The sequence below is a fragment of the Pinus tabuliformis genome, chromosome X (genome assembly GCF_031772625.1).
Source record: "Pinus tabuliformis cultivar Carrire ecotype Pingquan chromosome X, CPIR1, whole genome shotgun sequence".
NCBI classification, from domain to species: domain Eukaryota; kingdom Viridiplantae; phylum Streptophyta; class Pinopsida; order Pinales; family Pinaceae; genus Pinus; species Pinus tabuliformis.
In genome coordinates this window covers 1,730,675,153-1,730,692,448 of record NC_142308.1, presented here as the reverse complement: position 1 = coordinate 1,730,692,448, position 17,296 = coordinate 1,730,675,153, and positions in this window count along the sequence as shown.

Below are 17,296 nucleotides of genomic sequence, written 5' to 3'. Positions count from 1 at the left end.
ACAAATTAGTCCATATAACATCAACCTATCAAGCCCCATGGGATAGCTCAGTTGGTCTATTTCATGTTACTAAATACCTTGCCTATCATGAGGTCATGGGGTAAAATCTCCTCGATGCCCTTGAGGTTAGGCCTTGCCAGTTTAGCTGGAGCGTTGATCCCTTGAGGTTGATCTCCCTGAATTTTCCCATGGATGTAGTGACCACTTAGTATCTGTGAACCACCCTTAAAACATCAACCTATAAACATCTCAAAATCATACATGATGACACAAAACTACAATAATAACCACATGCATAATAATTGTAACCATTCCAATGCATGCATATTAGGCACATATACAATTAGCATGCATGCATAACTTTAAACCTTTACCCCGAGGTCTAGTGTTTCAACCTCACTCTGATACCACCATGTAGTGTGCCCCTACCACATTTACCCACTTTCACAAACTCTCCTAGGTATACATGAGTTTAGTGTCACTATGATATGACCTGACCTCCAAGTTCCAATTATAGAAGTGGGGCCCATAAACTGGAACCTTACTGAGATCCCTTAGGGACTATAGACCACTCAAGAACCTAACAACCACCTCAGGTGATCAATCCTTGAGATAGAACTCTTTTTCAATTACTTTACCTCCTAACCACACCCTTTACACCTTGTGTGTGCATTTATGAGGTTCTAATCGCTCCCACAATCTTGCCTGCATGCGGTTATAGACCAAAAATCTTTGTTTTGTGTTTGTAGTCATGATATCTATGCCACTTTTCAATAAAGACTCTAGACCACTACCCAAAACTACCTATAACTTTCCAGAATCACAAATAACATGATGACAAGGCTAACCATTCAAAACCTGAACAAGATCTTGACCAGAATAGGCCTAGTACATAATAGACATTTGTCCAAACTTATGGTAAACATATAAGCTACAGGTCATGAATGCATAGATAATCATAAAATTTTGTACTTCATATGGGAATCACCAAGAAGGCTCAATGCCCTCTCTAGCCAGTTGTAACAACACTTGTTAGTCCATGCATTCATCAACCATTCAATAAACTATCAAATCATGAGCAAAACCATAGCTAGAGCACATCATTGAACCATGCTTATAACCAACATATAACCAGAATAGAAATCATGACAAACCAGCCATAAAATCCAAATAATAACAAGTACATGTTCTCATTAATTACATTAGAAAAATAGCTCTTATTAACTTATGAAAAAGCCAACCAAGTCAGGGACTTTCACGTACCACCCAAACATAGATTGGGTTGAATCAAATATTTCTTTCAACCAATCACAACCATGCCTCCACGTACCACCCGACTATAGATTGGTTTGAACCAAATTTTTCTTTCAGCCAATCACGCTCATGCCATATTCCAAGCATGAATGTGATATCTCATGGAAAAAAAATGAAGACATAACCAAATAGGGAATCCAAAGGTTAAACAACCTCCACCCTCATGCTATCATGATCTCACCTAAACTAGTCCCTAGATCATGGAACCAAACCAAGCTTAGATGCCTCTAAATTTCTTCACCATACCTTGAGGAATTTTCCTATCTCCACCCACATATTGAGGGCTTCCCGTATAAAACCACATCCACCCCCAACCCTTGGGATTTTCTTGAGATGACCTCACTCGGTTCCAAAACCTTATGGATATCCAAAGCTCAACCAAGAATGAATCCCATCACACCATGGATATTCGGGAAATGGAAAGGCGAGGCTAAAACCATTGTCAAACTAGGAAAACCCCATGCCAACAACAACAAATGAACAAAACAAACAAATGCATGTACCATGCATTCACATCCCAGTAAGGAAATCACACATGCAACCAGTTACCTACAAGATTTTCTTGTTGAAGTTGTTGATCCAACTTTCTCCTTGCTTTCCTTTGCTTGCCCTTTTCCTTCCTTTGCTTGATTGCTTTCCTTTTTCCAAATCCAATTGAATTCTAAACTACTCCAAGAATACTCTATGTGTGCAAGAGTGAATGAGAGAGAGATAATGAAAGGAGAGAGCCAAAACTAAACTGAAAAAATTTGTGAATTGTTTCTCTGATGCCTTTTTGTTATTGATGTCTCTCTTTTTCTTCATTTTCCTTCATTTTCCTCTAATTTCCTTTACATGTTATTTTTTGTCTTCATCTTCCTTTCTCCTATTTTCCTTTATTTTCATAATTAAATGCCAATTATTGCCTCTTTTACTTTTCCAATTTCCATATCCATAAATAAACCACAAGTTATGTCCACTAAAGTGTTTGCCCAACATTCATCTTGGAATATGTGTCCCGTGAGCTGTAGAATTTCCCACTGTAGATCAACAGATTATGCAATATACTAAAGAAAAATACAAGATCTACTTCTACAATAAACTTTGCAGAAGCTTAATCGAATATGAGCAAGATCAAATAGAACATATATAACTAATAATGAGAAATCAATCACACATGAACACAGAAGAATACTATGGGGAAAGCCTCATCCTAAAACCCCGATCTTTGTGATATCATACAAGTGGAAATATGTTCATATTACACAAAGCTTCAGCTCACAAGCCATCCAGCTCTCAGCATAATCAAACAATATAGCTCATAGACTGAATAGACACCACATATGCCTTCCCTCAGCCCTCCAAGCCTCCTATTTTCTTGTGCAGCTTATCTTGCGGTCCAATGTTGTCACCTATCTGAATTGGCCTCATCACACAACCATCAAACTCAAAATTAATTGTGCAATCTCCAAGGAATGAATTCCTTCTGCATGCAAGATATATCCTCCAAGGAATATTCCTGCAACTGATAGTACATTGTCCCATCACCTGATCTCAACTGGGTCTCTGACTGAACTAACATGCATGAGTTATTTATGAGAGAATATTCAGTTATCTAAAGTGCAGCATCTAACTAGACTTAACTCAGATAACTGAGCTAACTAATTGCAACTCAAAGTACAACTCATCCTGATCTCGTTTAATCAAGGGATAACTTCCTCAATCAATGGAGAAACTATTGCATGTCTTCACATAGACTTCATGTTTGATTTCCTACAACTAATTAACTCAATATGAGTTAATTAATTATTTTACAAACAGCTGCTAAGATCAAATTTGAATTTGAATTCTCAATTTTAGTTCAGGGACTAACTAAAATTGGAAGGTATCCCGAAATGCTATTTATAGCAGTGTTATTTTTAGCACTTCTATTTTTATCATTTCTTGTTGCTATTTTCAACACTCCCTCTCAACAAGAAAGGGATTATCAGTAACCCAAATCCTGTCTCTGTGGAACTTGAACTTGCATTTTGACAATGCCTTCGTCAAAGTATTTGCATCCTATTCCTCGGTCGAAACATACAGCAACAACATGATCCTCTTGACCACATAGTCTCGAAGATGGTGATACCGAATATCTATGTGCTTGGACCTGTCATGAAAAACTGGATTCTCAAAGAGTTTGATACAACTCTGACTATTGCGGTAGATCGTGGTTGGATTCATCCTCTAACCAAACAATCCCACTAGAATCTTCCACATCTAAATGGCCTCACATGCAACCTGACTGGCAGCCATTTATTCAGCCTCCACTGAGCTAAGTGCAACTGACCTCTATTTCCTGTTGTACCAGGAAACTGCAGTTGAACCAAGGTTGAAGATTCCTCCAGAAGCGCTCTTATGGTCTGATGGAATCCCTGCCCAGTCTGCATTTATGAAGCCCTAAAGCTTCACTCCCTCTATCCATTTGTACCACAATCCATACTGAGATGTGCCTCTAAGGTATCTTAGCACATGCTTAGCTGCCTTCCAAAACAACTTGGTAGGTTGAACCATAGCTTGACTCAGTTGGTTCACCGCAAAGCATAAGTTTAGTTGTGTGTTCACCAGATACATAATTCAACCCGCAAGCTACTGATAAATAGTAGCAGCTACTACCTCACCTGAAGTATCATCCTCCTTCCTCCAGTTCCCAGCTAGAGGAGTTTACATGGGCTTGCACTTCTCCATGTGGAACTGCCTAAGTTTCTCATTGGCGTACTTGCCTTGAGACAAAAAAACTTCCCCATCTCTCTGCCACACTTCCATGCCTAGAAGTAATGCATAAGACCCATGTCTTTCATCTCGAACTCTCTTGCAAGGTCCTCCTTGCAAGATTAGATCAGTTGATCATCACCTGTCAAAATCAGATCATCGACATAAAGAACAATGATCAATGGCTTACCTTCTACCATGATGTGGTAAAGGTTCACATCTGCTTCACTCTTGGTGAAGCCCAAGCCGGTGAAATAGTTTTCAATCCTAATGTACTAAGCACGAGGTGCTTGCTTCAGCCCATACAGAGCCCTCTTGAGTCGGCACACATGCGACTCACGATCGAAGGTCTCGAAACCTTCTGGCTGCTTAATGTACACCTCCTCCTCAATCTTCCCATTGAGGAATGTTGTCTTCACGTCCATCTAATGGACCCTCCAACCCATCTAAGTTGATAGTGCCAACATCGATATGATAGATGAGTACCTTGCTACAGGAGCAAAGGTCTCATCATAGTTGATCCCCTCGAACTGTGAGAAACCACGGGCAACAAACCTTGCCTTATGTTTCTCAACACTGCCATCAACTACCTACTTTACCTTGTAAAGCCATCTAGAACTCACCATTGACTTGCCTTGAGGTCTTGGGACAACATCCCAAACATAGTTCCAAACAATGGAGTCATACTCCTCCAACATTGCATCAACCTAGACTAGTTGCTACACTACCTCCTCGAATGAATAACGCTCAGACTCTACACACTCCCCAATCAGGGCCATGTAACTAGTGTACCGCTCGGGCGACCTCCTCTGTCTGCACTAAGAAGATGGTTATCCCACATTCTCCCGTGCATCTAGCATCGACCTGGCAGCTTCCCTTGAGCGTTTTCACCCATCTCTGGAAGACTCAACATGAGTGGATGTATCCACTCCCAGATCCTCTACATGCAGCTACTCCGCATCAATCTAAGGCTCCTCCTCCTTAGGAACTAAAAGTTCCTCATCTGCATGCAACTTGAGCTCCCTCTCAAGTGATACTCGCATGGCTTTCTGCTCGTCAAACTTTAGATCTTTGCGTATCACTGTCCTCTGACTCGTAGACAAGAACACTTGATAGTTATGGGGTGTATCTATGTACCCCACAAGTATTCCCAACTTAGATGTTGGATCTAGCTTCTTCCGAGCATCTTTGGTCACATGGCAGTAAACCGATGATCCAAATATTTGGAAGTGACTCACATCTGGTCGCTTCCTAGAAATGGCCCCCATAGGTGTCTTCATTTCAAGTATATGGTGTGGGATTTTGTTTTGCAGGTATACTGTTTTATTGCATGTATCAGCCCACAAATTTAGTGGTAGGATTTGGTCATGCAACATCACTCGAGTTTCTCCCACAATCGATCTATTCTTCCTTTCGGCCACCCCATTCTGCTGTGGGTTATGGGGTGCCATCAACTCCCATTTAATTCCTTTTGTAGCGCGGAAGTCCTTAAATTTTTGGGATACATACTCTCCACCATTGTAGCTACACAAGGCTTTTATTTTCTTTCCCGATTCTTTCTCTACCAAGGCTTTAAACTCACAAAACCTCAAGAAGTTCTGATCCTTCTTTTGCATAAAGTAGATCCAACATCTACGAGAAAATCATCAATAAAAATAACATAGTACCTGTTAGGCCCCTATACTACTAGTGTAACCCCTTATTGTTATTAGTACAACCCACTTATTATATTGATATACTCATGTAGTGCCCATATTGTTACTATTGTGCCCCATAGAAGCCCACTATTATTATTGTGCCCTTACATTATTATTGTTCTGTTGGCTCTGATTATGTTATGACCCCTTAGACTCCTATATATTGAAAGGAGGTCTTTTCATTTGTATCATCCAAGAATTGTTCATTTGTGTAAAATAAAGGAGGTTGCCCCCTCAAAGAGGCTGAATTCCAAGGCGTTGATCTCTCTTTTCTATATTTTTGTGAGCTGATTTCATAACATTTGGTATCAGAGCTTTGGATTCTAGGGTTTTGCTATTCCAAATAGGTCATCGTGGCATTTTCGCTATAACTTTTTTCTGCGATGTTTCAGAAGCTAAAAAAAACCCATTTGAGAAGAAATCACACTGAACCTTGGGTATTAATTTCAAAGGTTTTTGCGCTATATTTGCGGAGATATGATCTGAGGAAGTTGGTCTTTTTGCAGACTCCTGAATTACATTCCAAACAGGTGACCTCGGGAAAATCGTCATAACTTTCGCTCTAGGAATCGGATTGAAATTTCGTGAGAAGGTACAGAAAGAGGACAGACTGTAGTTTCTTGTAGATATTTTTTAGGGCCAAAGGTCGAAACAATGACATGTGGCACTTCATACAAGTTCGCTCTTCTAGAAAGGTCTATAACCAGGTCATCTTGGGAGATTGTGCATAACTCTTTCTTGGAGAATCCAATTTGGATCAGACTGGTGGCATTGGAAAGAGGACACGGAGGGCTACTAAAAGTCGCAATTTCAGAACTTAAAGATCCGAAAGTACAGAGTTACTGTCGTTTCAAGATCAGGATCCTAAAATCAAGAAAAAGCAAGATGAGAAATTTTGATGGCAAGGATCCGGTAAATTGGATACTTCATATGGAGCAATATTTTGATCTACATGGTGTACCACTGTTAAAAAAGGTATGTATTGCATCTTCATATTTAGAACTGGATCAATTTTTATGGTATGAAGGGCTTTTTTCTTGTAAAAAACTTGTTACATGGTCAATTTTCACGGAGGAAATGATAGCACATTTTGAGGATACAAAGAGCAACACCTTCTTTAGAGCAACACCACAACAATTGGAAAGAGTAAAAGGGCTTTGTGACATAGTGGAAAGCAAAATTATGGAAACCAAGAAGCATACCCCTCACAACTATAAATATGGAAGTGTTGTTTCTCCTAGCCTTCCACAACCTACAAGGGTTACACCACAACAATTGGAAGAAAAAAGAGAAAAAGGGCTTTGTTACAATTGTGATATCAAATGCACTAAAGGTCATAAGTCTGCTGAGAAGAAATTATTTTACATAGAATATGAAGAGGAGGAAGAAAAGGATCAAGAAACATCAAAATAAGAAGATATACGCCAGGACCCCACCCTAGAGAAATAAGAAATGAATCAGACCATATCTTGTAAAGCATTGGCAAGAATTATCACTCCTCAAACTCTCAAGATAGAAGGACATATCAAGAAGAAAAAGGTGCAAGAAGTGAAAGATCACATCGAGAAAGAAGAAATGAATCCAACCATATCTTACAATTCATTGGTCGAAATTATCACTCCTCAAACTATCAAGATAGAAGGACATATCAAGAAGAAAAATGTTCAAGAAGTGAAAGATCACATTGAGCATCAAGAAATGAATCTGGCCATATCTTGTAAAGGATTGGAAGAAATTATCACTCCTCAAACTCTAGAGATAGAAGGACATATAAAGAAGAAAAAGGTTCAAGTAGTGAAAGATCACATCGAGCATCAACAACAAGTTCTCCAAATTTTAAAGGATAACGCCACTTTGGTGCAAAATCAAACGAAATAACAGGTAGATCAACATCATAGTGAAAAATGTTTTGATGCATGTGATTGGGTATTTTTACTGCTACATCTCAAGCAAGCTATTTATGAGAAGGAAATGTTGGCAATACTACATGCACTTAAAAAATGGCAACCTTACTAAATGGGAAGACTCTTCAAGGATGAGGATGTGGAAGCATTGTTTTGTGCTATTTCTATCATCCAACCAGATTGGATAAATGAACAAGGGATGAACGGAAGAAAGACGAAGAATTATGGCCACTTATTCAAAAGTTGCAAAAGATCCCAATTCAAACAATCTTTCCAGAAATTGAAGAGGAAGGAAAAATCATGTTGGAACCTGGAGCAGTCACAGAAACAAGAACCCGACAACTATGAAATTGATCAATTTCAAAGTATCTCATCAAGTGGAAAAACTTACCCGCTGAAGATTCCACATGGGAGGACAAGAATTTTATACAGAAGCATCAAGAACTACTCAAGCATTGAGGACAACTCTTTTTGAAGGAGAGGGGCATGTTAGGCCCCTATACTACTAGTGTAACCCCTTATTGTTATTAGTACAACTCACTTATTATATTGATGTACCCATGTAGTGCCCATATTGTTACCATTGTGCCCCATAGAAGCCCACTATTGTTATTATTGTGCCCTTACATTATTATTTTTATGTCGGATCTGATTATGTTATGACCCCTTAGACTCCTATATATAGAAAGGAGGTCTTTTCATTTGTATCATCAAAGAATTGTTCATTTGTGTAATGTAAAGGAGGTTGCCCCCTCTAAGAGGCTGAATTCTAAGGCATTGATCTCTCTTTTCTATCTTTTTGTGAGCTGGTTTCATAACAGTACCCTTGTTTAGCGGTGGAGGCTGTAGAGAATGGTCCAAAAACATTTTAGTGAACTCGCTCCAGGATTGCTCCAGCTCTACTGTCTCTATCCTGAAAGGAAGATTTCGCATACTTACCTAAGTTACAACCTTTGCATGTATTTGTCTACTCCAGTTTTCCCTTGGGAAGTCCTATATAAATCTGTTTCTTGATCTTCAAGGCTCCATGGTGCAAGTGGCCCAATCTTCTATGCCATAGCTTATCAACATCTTGGCTCTGCACCATCTCAGCTTTGGAACTCAATGTAGCACAGTCGTCTACCTCCAGCTTATAGAGATTCTTAACTCGAATCCCTTTCCTCTTGGTATGTCCAGTGCCGATATGCCTAAGGAATACCTTTCCTTTACTAAAGACTACATCATAGCCCTTATCTTCTAGCATAACAACGGACACAAGATTCTTCTTCAGACCTGGTACATACTTTACTTCAATCAGGGTGAGGGGAGCTCCATGCTCCCTCTGAAACACAATCATACCTTCACTTGAAACACGGTACTTTCCATCATCGCCCATCTCGATCCGCATCTAGAGATCCTTCTCCTCCAAGGTACTGAAAATATTCTTGTCACCTAACATGTGGAATGAAGCTCCACTGTCCAGGTACCAAATACATCCCACCATGGATGAAACATGCATGCGATAAGAGAGAAATCCAACTCAAACTGTGATTCCAGTGCCTCACCATCAGATCCCTTCGAGGATCCCTTCTTGGATTTCTTTTATGGACAATTTGTAGCATAATGGCCCACTTCATGACAATGAAAGCATCACACTTTCAATTTGTCAAACTTCTTCCCACCATGGAAGAACTAGATTTTGAGTGGGACACCTTCCCTTTCCCATTCCTCGCCTTACTCACTAAGGCTAGATTTTCCTCATCATCTTTCTTTGATGAGAATCCATCTCTGGTGCTTCTTCTTATCTCCTCTTGCATCAGATCCGACCAAAGTTTTTCCCAATCTGGCAATTTTTCTCTTCCATTTACCGAGCCTTGGTAGCTATGCCAGCTCTTAGGAAGACCGAGGAGCACAAGGCTCACCATGTCATCATCGGCTGTCATGATCCCTACACTTCCAAGTTCATCGCTACAGGTGGTGAGCTTTTCCAGATATGTAGAGATCGTGTCACCCTTTTCACACTTGATTTTCCGAAGCTTGTCTTTCAGCTCTAGCTTCTACTGATCACTATTGTTCTGATATAGATTTTTCAATGTTTTCCACATTGAAAACAGTGTCTCCTTCCCATGGAGGCTCAATACTATGTGGTCTTGAAGTCCCTCCAAAAGGCTTCTCCTTGCTCTAGCCACACATTTCTTCCATTCCACCAATTCTGTAGCATTAGCCGTTGTTGGCTTGGGGACTTCTTGATCAATGAAGTCCTTTAGACCGTTATCCTCTAATACTGCTTCCATGTGATCCTTCCAGGATATATAATTCGAGCTGCCATCAAGGGCATACTCGAGTCTTAAACTGTTGAATGCCATTGGTGAAATTGAGATGTGATAAGAACTCGATTTCTATATTCAGGAACCTTAAACTTCAAACTTCTCCCTTCTTGTATACTATTCTCTCCTTTGGTCACCTTCACTCTGATACCATGTAGAATTTCCCACTGTAGATCAATAGATTATGCAATAGACTAAACCAAAATACAAGATCTACTTCTACAACAAACTTTGCGGAAGCTTAATCGAATATGAGCAAGATCAAATAGAACACATATAAATGAGAATGAGAAAGAAATCACACATGAACACAGAAGAATACTATGGGGAAAGCCTCATCCTAAAACCCTAATCTCTGTAATATCATACAAGTGGAAATATGTTCAGATTACACAAAGCTTCAGCTCACAAGCCATCCAGCTCTTAGCACAATCGAAGAATATAGCTCACAAACTAAATAGACACCACATATGCCTTCCCTCAGCCCTCCTAGCCTCCTATTTCCTTGTGCAGTTTCTCTTGGGGTCCAATGCTGCCACTTGTGTGAATTGGCCTCGTCACACAACCATCAAACTCAAAAGTAACTGCGCAATCTCCAAGGAATGAATTCCTTCTGCATGCAAGAGATATCCTCCAAGGAATATTCCTGCAACTGATAGTACACTATCCCATCGCCTGATCTCAACTGGGTCTCTAACTGAACTGACATGCATGAGTTATTTATGAGAGAATATTCAGTTATCTAGAGTATAGCAGTTACATGCATGCATGCATTAACTGACTAAACTCACAATCAGTTCCACAAACTGTTCGAACTAATCTAACTGGACTTAACTCATATAACTGAGCTAATTAATTACAACTCAAAGTACAACTCATCCTGATCTCCTTTAATCAAGGATAACTTCCTCAATCAATGGAGAAACTGTTGCATGTATTCACATAGACTTCATGTTTTATTTCCTACAACTAATTAACTCAAGATGAATTAATTAATTATTTTACAAACAGCAGCTAAGATCAAATTCAAATTTTACTTCTCAATTTTAGTTCAGGGACTAACTAAAATTGGAAGGTATCCCGAAATGATATTTATAGCAGTGCTATTTTTAGCATTTCTTGTTGTTGTTTTCAACATGAACTTGGTCTTATTTTTCCTTTATTGCATGAATGTTTATGATCCAGGGGGATATTGGTGGCCACCTGCCAAGTCCACCTAGACCCCCACCATTGTTTCTCTCAGCATTTTCAGTCTCCTTAATTGTAGCATGACTTACTATTTTTAGCAGTTTTTCAGGTCCTAAACTTCTGGAGCCGTTTTGAGGCCCTAAACGACATTTTTTGGGAAATATGGGGGCAACATGTCTCCATGGACTGATGTTGCCCTTCCCAAAGTGGTAGTGCTCGGATAGATCTTTCTAATGAGCTATTGTACGCGTCAAACGGAGATCGTATGCCAAAGTTACGACCCCGGGAAGTCGATGTACCAATTTACCCAAACGGGGCCCACAGTTTGGCGTTTCATCTCCTAGGGTTAGGTTTTGGAATGTTAAGTGTTTTCCATTGTTTCTCAACAATAAATAGGCCTTCGAGCCTCATTGTAACATAGTTCAGAGGCATGTAGCCACCACATCTCTTCTCATAGATAAGCTACCATCGCCCTAGCTGGTTTATTTCCGTTTCTGGTTGTAAGCATATTTCAGTATTTTCCATTAATGAAATGAAGTATTATTTCCGCTGAATCTTTGTGTACATGGTTATCTCTGTAATTTGTTGTGTTCCTATTTAAATCCGGATCAATGGTATCAGAGCGGTCTGCTTTTTCTCTGTTTTTCTTTGCATGTCCCCAACAAGGTCGGGATATAAGGAGTTAGGGCTTGAACTGGTCGAACCTTTGCAAGACCAGCCTCGCAAATCCCAACGGCCTCCCATGGCGGATGAGAAGAAAGACGAGGGGGTAGGAGATCCCATCAAAATCTTGCTCGAAGAATCCCTCGAGCGACAATGGAACGCGATGATGGACAGATTTTCCCAGATCCTTCAGCGGCTACCCAGAAGCGACGCATCAGCTTCCAGCAGCTACTCTGGAAACGCCACGCCCTTTAAGGTACAAGTTAATTTTGAAATCCCCATATTCGAGGGTTAGATAGACGTAGATGCCGTAGATAAATGGTTAAATCTGCTAGAGGGTTATTTTTATGTTCATGAATTTTCGAGTCGGGAAAAGATTGTTTTCTCTCTTCTCAAAGCAGCCCCCCACGTCAAGGACTAGTGGGAAACCTACTGCGAGCAGAAGGATGAAAGTACTGGCTCACTATTTTCAGCCGCACCCACCTGGAATTCATTCTGGGATGCCATCAAGGAGCAGTACTACCCTGTCGGAAGCTATGAGGATGAATACATAAAGTGGACCACGCTGCGGCAGGGAAGGGACCAAGACGTGCCGAAGTTCACCAATCTTTTCCATACCCTTCGCACAAAGTTGGGTATCAAGGATTCGGAGCAACATTTGATACTCAAATACCGTGGCTGCCTGCACAAGTACATCCAAGAAGAAATACAATTCCTGAACATCTCCTCGCTCGGTGCAGCATACCGATATGCCGTCAAGGTCGAGCAGAATTTTAAACAAAAGAAGTGAGACTTTGGATCTGCGAATCCAAAGTAGGGGAAAGGTGCCCCTAAACCACAAAACAAAGGACAAAGCCAAGGCGGGACAGCCCAAGATAACCCGCCGAAGCTGCAAGCAAAGAATAGCACCGCGAAGCCGAAAAGGGACACTGGAAAATGGTGTGAGTTCCATAAGAGCTCCACTCACAACACAAGTGAGTATCGGGCCAAGCATTCACTGGTGGCTGAGTTAAAGGTTTCAGAATCAGATGCATGTTCCGACTCTGAGTCAGAACCCGATAAGGGGAATGACAAAGGGAAGCAGATCATTGATGCGGATCCCAACGCCACTGTTGCTACCGCCAAGATCCAGAAAAATGAACCTGAAGATCCAGAGGAGGAGGAGCATCTCTTCCACTCCCAGATGTGGGTAAAGGGCTCCTCAATACAGTTCATTGTTGATAGCGGGAGTCAAAAGAACCTCATTTCGGCAGAGGTCATGAAGCGGTTGGGCTTACCGACCACAGCACATCCACAACCATACATCATTGGGTGGCTTCACCAAGGACGAGATCTTCGCGTGAGCCAGCAGTGTCGCCTTCCATACAACATCAAGCCCTTCACAGATGAGGTATTGTGTGACATTGCTCCCCTTGAAGTTTGTGATGTATTATTAGGACAACCATACTTGTGGAAGCAACATGTTGTGTATGAATCAAGGCCCCGTGCTGTTATTATTACATTGGGAAATAAGTTGTACAGGATACCAGAGGTAGCACCACCTACCGCCATCTCTTTGATTACTGCAAAACGATGCAGTAAGATCATTTCCAAAACCAGGAAATTTGTTTTCCTGATGATACGCCCTCAAGGAAAGAAGAAGACGGTGGCCGTGGCCTCCAGATGAGGTCCCTCTACACGACAACTACAGATGGGCAAGGTTGTGGAGGATTATGAGGACATCTTCACCTCCCCTGCAGGGGTTCCTCCGCACTATCAGGTCAAGCACTCCATCGATCTGAACCTAGGTGCGCCGCTACCCAATGGACAAATTTATCGAAACTCCGTTTTGGAGAACAATGAAATCAAGAGGCAGATTCAGGAGCTCCTATAGAAAGTTCACATCCGTCCGAGTTCATCGCCTTGTGGGAGTCTGAGCGTGTTGGTACAGAAGAAGGATGGGACGTGGAGACTCTATATTGACTATCGGGCGCTGAACAAGATCACTGTCTGTAATAGGTACCCGATCCCGCGGATTCATGACCTCCTGGACCAACTAAAGGGGGCGAAATATTTCAGCAAGATCAATCTGAAGTCAGGATATCACCAGGTACCAATCGAACCCTCTGATGTGTGGAAGACTGCCTTCAAATCCAAGGAGGGCCTTTTCGAATGGTTGGTTATGCCTTTCGGATTGACGAATGCTCCTGCAACCTTCATGAGGCTAATGGATGACATCTTGCGGCCATTCACCAACTCCTTTGTAGTAGTATACTTGGATGACATTCTGATCTTCAGCCAGAGTTGGGAAGAGCACCTCCACCACATCCGACAGGTTCTCCAAACACTGCGGCAACACAAGCTATGTGCCAATTTGGAGAAATGCACTTTTGGCATGACCCAGGTTTAGTATCTGGGATACATCATTGATGAACAAGGGGTGCATGTCGATCCAGCCAAGATCCAAGTCATTCGGGATTGGCCATCTCCAACCACTCTAACAGAGCTCCGCAGCTTTCTAGGTCTTGCTAACTTCTACTGCAGGTTCGTGTTGGGGTTTTCTCATATTACTTGGCCCTTGAGTCAAGTCACCAAGGGAGGGGCGAAAGCAAAATTCTTTTGGTCTGAATCTCAACAGAAGGCATTCATGGAGTTCAAGGATCGCCTCTGCACGGCACCAGTGCTCGTGTTACCAGATTTACAACAACCATTTGAGGTCGAGACAGATGCCTCTGACTATGCTATTGGGGCAGTCCTTACTCAACATGGACATGTAGTGGCATATCACAGTGAAACACTTTCAGACACAGTCTGGAAGTACCCCACTTATGATAAAGAGATGTATTCCATTGTACAGGCCTGCCGACAATGGAAGCATTACATTTTGGGGAAGGAAACGGTCATCCACACAGACCACCGACCCCTGAAGTTCATACAGACCCAAGGGAGATTGTAGAATGATCGCCATCAGAAGTGGTCTACATACCTGCAACAGTTCCACTTGAATATCAAGTATAAGAAGGGCAGCACCAATAATGTTGCAGATTGCCTCAGTTGACCACCGATCATGGCGTTAACCACCGTGCTCAACTCTTGTGGGCACGAGACTTCTGATTGGCCACTTCTCTACAAAAGAGACCCAGAATTCGGCCACACATACCAGGCACTCTTGGAGGGTCGGCATGTTCCAGATTTTCACCTCCAGGATGCCCTATTATGCCACCTGGGTCACCTTTGTGTTCCTTCAAGTGAGCGTGCCAAGATGATTTGGGAAGCACACTACAGTCGGGCTGCTGGGCATTTCGGGGTCAAGAAAACAGTGGCAGTACTGCAAAATTATTTCTATTGGCCGACTCGTCGACAGGATGTTGGGAAGTACATTAGATCATGTACTGCCTGTGCCATTGCCAAACCAACCATTAAGAATCACGACCTCTATACCCCGTTGCCTACCCCTAGTCGACCTTGGGAATCCATCTCCATGGATTACATGTCAAGCCTTCCTTCCACTAAGCATGGAAATGACTGTGTTTTTGTGGTCGTCGACAGGTTCTCGAAGATGGCCATTATGGCAGCCTGCAAGAAGAATATCACATCAGAAGCCACTGCTAAACTCTTCTTTGAACGAGTGTGGGTGCACTTTGGGATCCCACAATCTATCATCTCAGATCAGGACAGTCGGTTTCTCAGCACATTTTGGTCCAGTCTCTGGTCAATGCTGGACACCAAACTCACGAAGTCCACAGCCTTCCATCCTCAAACTGATGGCCAGACAGAGGTTGTCAATAGGATGATTGTGCACATTTTGCGCATGTATAACTCAAAGCATCCACGCACATGGGACGAGAGCCTCCCCTATGTGCAGCACAGCTACAACCGAGCTCTTCACAGCTCCACTGGCCATAGCCCTTTGCAGGTGGGTTTGGGATTCCAGCCACTGTGCCCCATTGATGTGGCCATGCCACTTGCAGCTACTCACATAAATTCAGCTCATGTCCAGTCCGAAATAGATAAGGCCACCAGCTTCATTGAGCGCATCCAACATATTCGCCAGCAGGTCCATGACATTCTGGAGAAATCAAATGCCAAGTACAAGCAGCGACATGATCAACATCAGGTGCCACACAAGTTTCATGTGGGCGACAAACTCTGGTTGCATTTGCAAAAGGAACGCCTTACTGGAGCCTATCGGAAACTGAGACCACTCCGATATGGTCCTTACACCATTACTAAGGCTATGGGAGACAATGCATTTGAGCTCAGCATTCCCCCATTCCTTGGCCTGCACCCAGTGTTCAATGTGGACCGCCTTCGGCCATACTTTCCACCATTGTTAGACACATCCGACATTGCAGAACATCTCACACCCACAGAATTAAATCCAGATTGCATGGAACAAGCTGCAACTGATCGGATCATGGACACACAAATCAAGAACACTCGCTAATAGAATATCCAACTATATCGAGTTGTCAAAGTAGGCCAACTCCTTCAGCAGGGCAAGTGGCTCACCAGGGAACAAGTTCAACAAAAGTTTCCTCATCTCATGGAGGAACTCAACGCAATGGGGACCATTGCTTCCTAAGGGGGGAGGAATGATCCAGGGGGATATTGGTGACCACCTGCCAAGTCCACCTGGACCCCCACCATTGTTTCTCTTAGCATTTTCAGTTTCCTTAATTGTAGCACAACTTACTATTTTTAGCAGTTTTTCAGGTCCTGAACTTCTGGAGCCGTTTTGAGGCCCTAAACGACGGGTTTTGGGAACTATGGGGGCAACATGGGTCCATGGACTGATGTTTCCCTTCCCAAAGTGGTAGTGCTTGGATAGATCTTTCTAACGAGCTATTGTACACGTCAAACGGAGATCGTATGCCAAAGTTACGACCCCGAGAAGTTGATGTACCAATTTACCCAAACGGGGCCCACAATTCGGCGTTTCATCTCCTAGGGTTAGGTTTTGGAATGTTAAGGGTTTTCCATTGTTTCTCAACAATAAATAGGCCTTCGAGCCTCATTGTAACACAGTTCAGAGGCATGTAGCCACCACATCTCTTCTCAGAGATAAGCTACCATCGCCCTAGCTAGTTTATTTCTATTTCTGGTTGTAAGCATATTTCAGTGTTTTCCATTAATGAAATGAAGTATTATTTCCGCTGCATCTTTGTGTACATGGTTATCTCTGTAATTTGTTGCGTTCCTGCTTAAATCCGGATCAGTTTAACCTGGGTTTGTTACATTTTTAATATTTGATGGCTATACCCTACATCAATGTAGATCGCCACTGATTTAGCAGTTCCCATACTCAGAGTGAAAAAACTCATTTTTCCTATCTTTTCGTAAACCAAAAAATATTTTCCTAATTCAATTTTGATACTTGTTAGATATTGAAAAAAAAATGAAAGTAGGGAAAAAGGAATTATGTGAATAGTATGTCTAGAGACTCTCACAATGGTTATGATGATTGTCATGACTAATTTGAAAATATCCTCAAAATAAGTGAAAGCATTAT